Source organism: Pediculus humanus, genomic scaffold (genome assembly GCF_000006295.1).
Source record: "Pediculus humanus corporis 1103172107743 genomic scaffold, whole genome shotgun sequence".
Taxonomy (NCBI): domain Eukaryota; kingdom Metazoa; phylum Arthropoda; class Insecta; order Psocodea; family Pediculidae; genus Pediculus; species Pediculus humanus.
The window spans coordinates 117,249-127,498 of NW_002987344.1; positions in this window are offsets into that span (position 1 = coordinate 117,249).

Sequence of the window (10,250 nt, forward strand, 5' to 3'; positions counted from 1 at the left end):
TTATCTTATCATTTGTTGTATCGATTGTTTGTACGTACATCCTGTTGTTGTTGTCGTTATTACTACTTTCGAAAAAAAACGGAAGATGGGAAAGTTGAATGAAATGAAAAAATGTAGGGGGAAAAACAAAAAAAAAAACCATTACCGTGACACCGCCATTTTTACAATTCGCCATTTTTTCATTTACAAATAAAAAAAAAAAGAGCGGTTGCCATTAATTAATTAATTAATTTCACTCCGTAATAAATATTTTCTTTTTTCGGTTACAAAAGAAAAAAAAGAAAAACAATCGTAATTATATTAATAATAATAATAATAATAATTTAAAATCAAACATGTCGGATAACGTAAATTATTTTAAATTTTTTTTTTTTTTTTTTTTTGGCAAAATTTACCGCGTTGCTATTATTATTATTATTAATATAATTAACGATGTATCGGCAAGAAGAAAGTAAGGAGGTATATAATTACGTTGAATCCGCAATAGAAAAATGATAATCGATAAATTTCTCTAACCGCATAAATTCGTTACGTTTTAAAAAAAACGGTTTTCGAACGTGTTCAAAATCGATGACGTCACACCTTCCAACAGGAAAATAAAAAAGCGCGCGCGCGCGCGCGCTCTCTCGCGGTGGTAACTTTCGATTTTTAACGTAGCCCCCCACACACACACGCACACGTAAGTTAAACACGTTAATAAAACATCATAAGATAAACATACAGAGAGAGAGGGGGAGAGAGAGAGAGAAAAGAGCAACGTCACGCAAATACGAGAGATAAAAACGATATCTCGATTTAACAATCGATACTTTACCGTTAATAAATGAATTTCATTCTTTCTTTTCTCGAACGGAAGATGAATGAACGCGTACATCGTCGTTCATTAACGCGTCGTTATTTCTATCTAATTTTGCGGGCGCGTTTTTTTTTCTTTTGTTTTCCGTTTTGCGCGTGGGAACAAATAAAAAAAAAAAAAAAAAACTTTTCATTACGCAAACGTTTTAATAATTAACCCGATTTCAATTTTATCCTTTCACTTTGTACCCCCTTTTTTTTTTCTCTTTTCTTTTAGAATTCGAAAAAACTTCAATTTTGTCATTTTAAATTAAAATATTGGCAACACTGTCACGCGAGGGAAAAATTGTTGTTGTTGTTGTTGATGTTTATAATTACGATTAATCGTTATTATTGTATTACCTTTTAAACCTTTTACTTTTTTATACCTTTCTCTCTTTTTTTTCGGGAGAAGGGGGGGGGAATTTTTCCGACAGGAGCCATTTTTTTTTTGTTAACTACGTCACGAACGTTTTATTATTAATATTTATAAATTATTTAAATTTACTTTTCTTTCTTTCTTTTTTCTCATCATGTCGTGAAATTATTAAAAAAAACTTTCCATCGTGTTTTTTTTTTTTTTTTACGTCATGCAATGTTTGTTACAGTAATTATTGGATTTTACCAATTGATTGTTGTTAAATTGTTTTGCTTTCATTTCGAAATGAGAGAGATGGAGAGAGAGAGAGAGAGAGAGAGAAAGGGGGAGAGAAAGAGAGAGAAAAAATATTCAATAATTATATTAAAATTTCTTCCAGTTCGAATCCTTCAATTTTTTTTATTGTAATTTTATCGCCGAATCTTTAATAATAATAATAATAATAATAATAATAATAATAATATAGATAATAATAATAAAAGATAATAATAATAATAATAATAATAATAATAATAATAATGGTAATAAACAATTTCATGAAAACAATCAATCAATTTGTTTTTGTTTTTTATTACAAATCGTCTTGTTGCCAATTGAACTTTACGTGGTTTCTTTTTAAACGTGTAAAAATAAGAGAGAGAGAGAGAGAGAGATTAATCCTCGTTGTAAGTAACTGATAATCATAATAAATCACTTTAAATGAGGTTTTACACTCCCTATTGCCACGTTTTTTTTCTCCGTTTCGTTTTTTATGCAAAATGAGAAAAAAAGGAAAAAAAAAACGTCGTGCATAAAATTTTTCATTTCGACAACGAACGTAAACAACAACAACAAATTTTTTTTTTTTTAAATTACGTTGGAATCGTTCCTGACACGACTATTTTTTTGAATAATGATCGACGTGGTATTAAACGTATGCGACGGTCAAATACAAAAAAAAAAATGAAATTTTTCTGGATTTTAAATTTACACGTAATGGCAAAAAATCCGCACGAGTAATTTGTTATGAATCGCTTAAAGATAAAAAAACAAACAAACAAACAGGTTTTAAAAATTTTCTCTTCGAAAACAAACAAACAAACAAGAAAGCGCAAAGTTACCACCACGAAAAATAATTTTTTTTAATATTAAGGTACGCTGCTGTCAAAATGTCAAATACGTTGTGAAAAAAAAAAAAAATTTATGGAATTCTCATATCTGGTTGTTTGTACCTGATTTCCTTCCACGTTTTTTTTTTTTTTTTTTTTATATTTTGATATCTATTGATTGTTTTTTTTTTTTTTTTTTCAAACAAACGACTAACAAACAACGATTCTAATTCCGAATCACGACCACAAAATTCTTCGTTTTTATTAATAATAATAATAATAATAATCTCGTGCACTTTTTTTTTTTTTTTTTCGTAGCTTCTCATTTCCCCATTCACTTTGCCCTTCACTCGAAAAAGAAATTTTTTTTTTTTTTTTTTTTGTAACCAAAACCGGAAGTACTTCCTTTTTCATTCGACATTTTCAGAATTCGTATCATTTTATGGAAATCCCAAAAAAAAAAAAAAAAAAAAAAATTGATTTGCTTTTTTTTCGTAACGTCCACAAACCAAAATCTATAAAATTATTATTATTATTATTATTCTACTTCCACGATGAAATTTTACGTTGTTTTCCCTTCCCCCCATTTTTTTTTTTTTTATTTACGAACGTCCTGTTCTATCAAAGGCTTAGAAGAAAAAAGTAAAACTTTGATGACGTCATTAATCAGCATCCGAATTAAAAATTCGTTCGTTCATCATCATCATCATCATCATCATCTTTTACTTCTCCAGAGAAGAAAGGCAGGGAGGCAGGAGAGAGGGGTTGAAACGAGGGAGTAAAAAAAAAAAAATTTTTTTTAAAAAACTTTTCAAGAAAGTGATAGTATCAACCTTGAATAATTGAAAAATTATTTCGTTTGTACGATAACAACAAACAACAAACAACAATTTCACTTTTCGATCGAGTTTTTTTTTTTTTTTATCAACCTGAAATAATCAGGTACTTTGTTATAAGAGCCCGAGGGTAAAAGCTTCCTTTTATTATTATGTTTACCTTTTCTCCTTTTTTGTTTTTACTATCGCATTTCTCTCTCTATCTCTCTCATTGTTTTTTTTCTCTCTCTCTCTCTCTCATATTCTCTCTTTCCAGAAATCGGTTTTTTGTTTTACTTTCACCTTTTTCACCTTTTTTTTTTTTTTTTAAATAAAATTTTCCCTCATTTGTTGTTGTTATTAATATCATAATTATTAATGTCGTTGTTGTTGTTGTTGTTGTTAAACGGGTAATTAATTTGTCTTTTGTGTCTGTTCGTCATTTTTCTGCACCAAATCATTGGTAATAATAATAATAATAATAATGAAATTATCAGACCGGATAAAATCAGTTAATTTATTTTTTTACACGTCGTTTATCCAGTTTCATTATTATTATTATTATTACTAATTTTTTTTGTCGGTTTCGTTTTTTGTGATTTTCCTTTTTTCTTTTCTTTTTTCTTTTTTTTTTTTTTTGTAATTTCAAAGGAAAAAATTTTTTCTAATTACTAAAATGTTTTCTTTTTTTTTTTTTACTTTTGATTAGTCGTGTCTGGTTTCTGTCTCTCTTTCTCTCTATCTTTCTCGATGTCTCTCTTTTTCTGTCTTTGTGCCTCTCTCTCTCTCTCTCTCTTTCGGTGTCTCTGTGCCTTTCTCTAATATATACCTGTGCCTCTCTCTCTATGTCTCTTTTTCTGAGTCTCTCTTTCTCTATCTCTCTCAATGTTTCTCTCTTTCTCTTTCTTTTTCTCTTTCAGTGCCTCTCTTTCTTTCTTTCTTTTTCTCTCTCTCTGTGCCTTTCCTTAATATTTCTCTCCCTTTCTGTGTGTGTGTGTGTGTTTATGTGTGTGGGTCATTCTCTTTCTTTCTCTCTCTCTCTCTTTCTGTGCCTTTCTCTTCCTTTTTTTTAATGTCTTTCTCTCTCTCCCCCTTTTCTGTATGTCTCTTTCTTTCTTTTTCTCTCTCTGTGCCTTTCTCTAATATTTCTCTGCCTCTCTCTCTCTTTTTTTCATGTGTCTCTCAGTTTAATTCTTCGCCTTCCGGTAATAAAACGATTCATCGATTTCCACCGCAAAACATTACACACAAGTAATAAAAAAAAAAAAAAAAAAAATTTACGACAAATCGAAAAGGATTAAAATTAACGAGAAAGAATTTTAAAAAATTTTCGCGCCAAAAAGAAAGAACGTTCAGAACGTCATTTAAAACTTCTTTCCTATCAAATTATAATTTTTTTAAATTTTAAATAGAAAACAATTTAAACTGACAGCGACGCGTCGAAAAAAATTAATTTTAAACCTCCGGGTAAACAACCTTTTTTTCAAAAAAAAAAAAAGGGACGTGGTACCAGAAAAAAAAAAAAACTTTCACCTTTTTCGGTTATGAGGAGGTGAAAGTTTTTTTTTTTTAATTCGAGCCCCGCAAAAAAAAAATTAACACAAGTCATCCATTGTATACAAATCGTAATATATATATATATATTTTTTTTTTAGGCGCGGTTTTTAAACAACTTTCCTTAATTTTTTTTTTTTTTAACACTTATTATTATTATTTTTTTAACCGTTTTTAAAAATTCATTAATTTAATACTACTACATTCTTATCCCCTCCCCTCCCCCTCAAAAAAAAAAATTATTTCGGAGGGCATATTTCATCGAGAGAGAGAGAGATAGAGAGAGAGAGAAAAAAAGTTTCAAACGATTTTTTTCTATTTTTTTCTTTCACGAAATTTGCTCAAAACCCAATTTAAAAAAAAAATTTTTTTTTTTCTTTTTTCACCTTGTGTCGAAACGAGTTATTATTACGTAATCCCCTTTCCGATCCCAGCAGAAAATTAGAACAAACAAACAAACAAACAAAAAAACCTAAAAGGAAAAACGAAAAAAAAAAAAAAAAATTTTTTTTCTTTTACTTTCCGGCCATTAAATTTCGTAAAAATTTCACATATCGATAAAAAATAACTTCCAAATCGTTGAAAAAATTTCGAGGAACACGGGCGGGCGGGCGTGCACGCGTGCGAGTGTGCGTGAGCAAAAATGGCGACTGGAAAAACGCGAAACGCACGAACGCAAAAAAAAAAAAATGAAACCAAACCAAACCTGATAACTAAGGATCCGCGTGATGATAAGAAAAGTGCAACGTCCCAACTCAAAAAAAATTTAATTACTGTTATTCCCTGTTCGGACAGGTTCAAGGTACGCAAATAATAATAATAATAATAATAATAATAATAACGATAGCCGTTTAAGTCCGTAAAAATTTAAATAATAATGATAATCGAAACGTCATGATGCGATTATAATCGTAATAAAAAAAGAAATTTTTTTTCGGTTCTTTCGACCCCTCCCCTACCCCGTTCTCCCCTTCCCCTTTCCCCCCACACACACGCTGACGCTCACGCACGTTCGAATCCGTTCGAGAGAGAAAAAGGAGGAGAGAGAGAGAGAGAGAGAGAGAGAGAGAAAAAGGGCGTTTTTGCGTAATTCTTGAGGAGACACTCCAGTTTTTTTTTTTTTTCATTCCATTGTAAACAATACAGGAATATTGATTGAAATTTTTTAAGGCGCGGTTCGTTTTTTTTATTGTTTTACTAATGACCTTGACGAGTGGTGGTGGTGGTGGTGGTGGCGGTGACGGTTCACGTCGACGGTTGACGTGACATAAAAGAAAAAAAAAAAAAAAAACCAACCCACTCGCGAACACTTTTCGGAAGGCGAAAGAAAAACGAATCGAGATACTCGACGGAAAGGAAACAATTTCGGACGGAAACGCGTCACCACTGCCACCCCCTCCGCCATCACCGCCACCATCGCGACCATCATCATCATCATCATCGTGACTAACACCTTTTCGAAAAAGTAATAAAATCCCAAAAAAAAAAATAGAAAGAGAGAAATTTTTATAATTTTCAAATGCCATGATATTTACATTAAGGTTTTTAAACAAGTTCAAGAGGTCAAATGTAAAAATTCGATGACAGCAATAATAATAATAATAAATAAATAAACAACTTACCATTTCTTTTACGTGGGTTGTTGTTCGTGTCATTTCATTTTTCATTGATAAAAATTCAGTTGGTTTTTTCGGTACTGCCGGTTTATGTTTTCCATTATTTGGAATCGATACATTCGTCGTCTGGAAAACAAAAAAATCAATCAATCAGTCAATCAATCCTTCCTTCTTTGAATTCATTCATTCATTCGCGAATGTTTTAACGAAATAAAATGCCAAAAAAAAATTTTTTTTTTTTAAATTTTATATATACAAGTTTAACGGGGAAAAAAATTCTTCTGGAATGAATGAATGAAAGAACGAGTGAAAGGGGAGAGGGGAGAGGAGGGGGAAGGGAGGGGAATCACCTGTAATAAAATATTAATTTTTTTAAACAAAATATTATTATTATTATTAAATTTATTTTTTTTCTCTCGAGACACGAATTATTTACTAAAAAAAAAATTTTCTCACGAAATCAAACTTTAAGTAAATTCAAAATGGAAAACGTTGAGCAAAATAATAATAATAATAATAATAATAATAATAATAATAATAATAATAATAATAATAATAATAATAATAATAAAAGAACGATTTTAAACGACGTTACATAATGAATGATGATGATAATAAAAAAATTTGTTGGCAAATTTAAAAAAAAAAACGTGGCAGGTAACAACCAACAACGAAATGAATTTAAAATTTATTAAGAGCAAAAAAAAAAAAGTCATGAGAACGAATAAAAAAAATTTCGCGTGGAAATTCATCCGTCCGCCATTTTGTTTCGTAGTACCTGAAAAAAAAAAAAAATTCAATCGTTTTGTAACAATAACCACCACCTGGAGCGAGAAAAAAAAAAAAGAAAAATCTTTTCATTTTCCTAAAAGGGTAAAATAAATTTCCTCTACGATGAAAATTCGTTTTGTAATTAAGAAAAAAACAAAAAACAAAATGGCGGCGAATCGGGGCGTATCCATCATCGTTTTTTTTTTCACGGCCGCTCGTCGCCGCGAAACGAATTTAAAAAAAAAAAAAATTTCATAACTTTTTCTTTTTGAAAATGTCTTTCGAAAAACATTTCAACCCTTGATTACGAAAAAAACCTCCCTCCCGTCGAGTTCAAAAAAAAATAAAAATAAAAATGGCGGCGAAGGTTGTAAACAATTTTAACACATGATGGTAAACAAATTGTCGAAATAAACAAAAAGTTGAAGTTTTGATGACGTAACACGAGACACCCGACCAACCATTCGTTTACGTAATTTTTTAACACTTTGTACCACCTGAAGAATAACCCGAAGAAGAAGAAAATGAAGAAGATGAAGAAGAAGATGGTAAAAAACATTCAAAAAAAAAATTTTTTTTTTTTCCAATCCTTTTTTCTTTGGTAAAATTACAATGACCTTGACATTGAGTGCTTTCAATAAAACGCACATATATCGATCGATTAATCGAAATTAATTTTCATAGAGATAGAAATTTTATTTAACGACAAAAAAAAAAAAAAGAAAAATTTCGAAGGGAAAGTTTTAAAACGGTTACGGGGGATCGATATTTTACGTGAAATTTTGTCGTTTTAATACCGACGGTGGTTTTTTTTTTTTGTCGGCCATATTGATTTACATATTATCGGTGAAAACTCATAAAAGAAATTTAACTTTTTATTTTTTTTTATTTTTTTTTAAGAGGATAAAAGTAAAAAGTGATTTGTCGTCAGTCGATCCATCGATCGATCGATCGATCGATCGACCCAATGACCTCGTAATTTAAAAAAAAAAAAAAAACGATTTAATTTGATTTTAATAAAATTATATTTTGTACGCTTTTCTCTACCCGCCGCCATTTTCTTAAAGCCTCCCTCTCTCTCTCTCTCTCTCTCTCTTTCCTTCTTCATTCGATTCGTATAATACGAATTCCAAAGATGATGATAATAATAATAATAATTTAAACGTGCTCGCAATTTCACCGATTTTAAATCCTCCTTTCCTTCCTCCCTCTCCTCCTCCCCAAAAAAAAAACGAGAGGAAGTACGTGATTCTAGAAAAAAAAAATTCGAGTTTCTAATATCGTTAAAGGTATCGCGACCGTTAACACACAAATAATAATAATAATAATGATAAATAAATTTCTGATAAAACAAACAAATAAAAAGGGGGAGGGGGTAAGGGAGGCAATGAGAAATGTTTGTTTGTTTTTGGATAATTATCGTGGCAGAAGAAAAAACGGCGGATATTGTGAGATCCATTTGAATTTTTCTAAACCTTTTTTTGTTTTCACGTTCGAATCGTCAAATACAAACGAATTCATAATATTTTGACGTGGCAGAAATTTTTTTATATTTTTCGTGTAAACAAATTTTTTTTTTTTACAAAAAAAAAAGACACGTTTTTTTTGTTCTATTCTATTCTATTCTATTCATTGTTGGTTTTTTTTGCGGCGGTTCATCGTCTTAAAATTTTGTGGTCCATTTACCGTGAACCGTCAACCGTTTTTGTTTGCGGATTTAAAGACACGACATTTTTTGAAAAAAAAAAAAAAATGTTAATTAGTTTAAAATTCATTAAAATCGAGGAACCGTGTAATTTTTAAAACGATTGTTTTGTTTTTTTTTTTTTTTTTTTTTTTTTTTATAATAATGGTTAACCGTTAATGTAATTATTAAATTTCATCGTGGAAATAGAAAAAAAAAAAAAACAAAAAATAATTATTTTCATTGTTTTATAAAATTGGAAGGAAAAAAAAATAGCAAACAGTTCGAACGTCCTACATTTTATTTTTATATTAAAAAAAAAAAAACAAAATGCAACAAACAAACGACAAACAAACGCAAACGTAAAATATTCTCATTTCTTCCGCCCCCCCCTCGCACCCTCACCGACCCGACTCTTATCAAAAACAATTTAAATATTATCATCATCGAAATTTTTATTTTTTATTTTTATTTTTTTCTGGAGAAAGTAGGACAATCCTTCGAATGCAACAAACACAACACAAAATCGTAAAAATTACAAATGACATTTCAACAAACAAATTATTAGTTTTGACTACAACAACAACAACAACAACAACCGTGGATATATATAAAAACAAGTTATACATTGAGTCTTATCAATAATAATCAATATTAATAACAAAAACAAAAAAAAAAAAAAACAAACTCACGTTACACGACAACTTGTAACAACAACAACAACAACAACAAACACAAAATTTTTTTTTTCAAAATGGCGAAATACAAAAAAAAAAAAAAAGAAATTCTGGACCCCTGAAAACATTTACCCGAGTCTCTTATTAAAAGCAGACGATAAATTTTAATATATATTTTATTAATAACGAATCAATTAGAGTTTATTCGATTAAAAAAAAAAAAAAAAACGGATCGATATATCGATTAATTTGTGTTCGGTACTTTGTATCGATAAATCGATATATCGATTTTTTTAACGGATTATTATTATAATTATTATTATTATTATTATTATTATTTAACGTTTGAATGATTTTTTTTTCTTTAGCTTTCTTTAATGTTGGAAATACTACTTGAAGAACCAAAAGACAGAGACAGAGAGAGACAGAGCGAGATGCAGAGACAAAAACAAAAAGAGTGCAACAGAGAGAGAAAGAGAGAAAGGCACAGAGAGCCGGGGAAAGAGAGAGAGTGAGAGAGAGAGAGAGAGAGACAGAGAGAGACAAAATTATTATAATTAAATATTGACGTGTTTAATTTGTAACAAAATTTTTGAAAGTACCAACGAACGAACGAACGAACGTAAAAGTAAAAAAATGACGATGATAATAATAATAATAATGATGATGATGATGATAATCACATCCACACGCTCGATCACGGAAATGCGGTACAAACACATTCAAGGAAAAAGAAAAAAAAGGCATTGACAATGTTTTAGTAATAATAATAATAATAATAATAATAATAATAATAATAATAATAATAATAATAATAATAATAATAAGTACA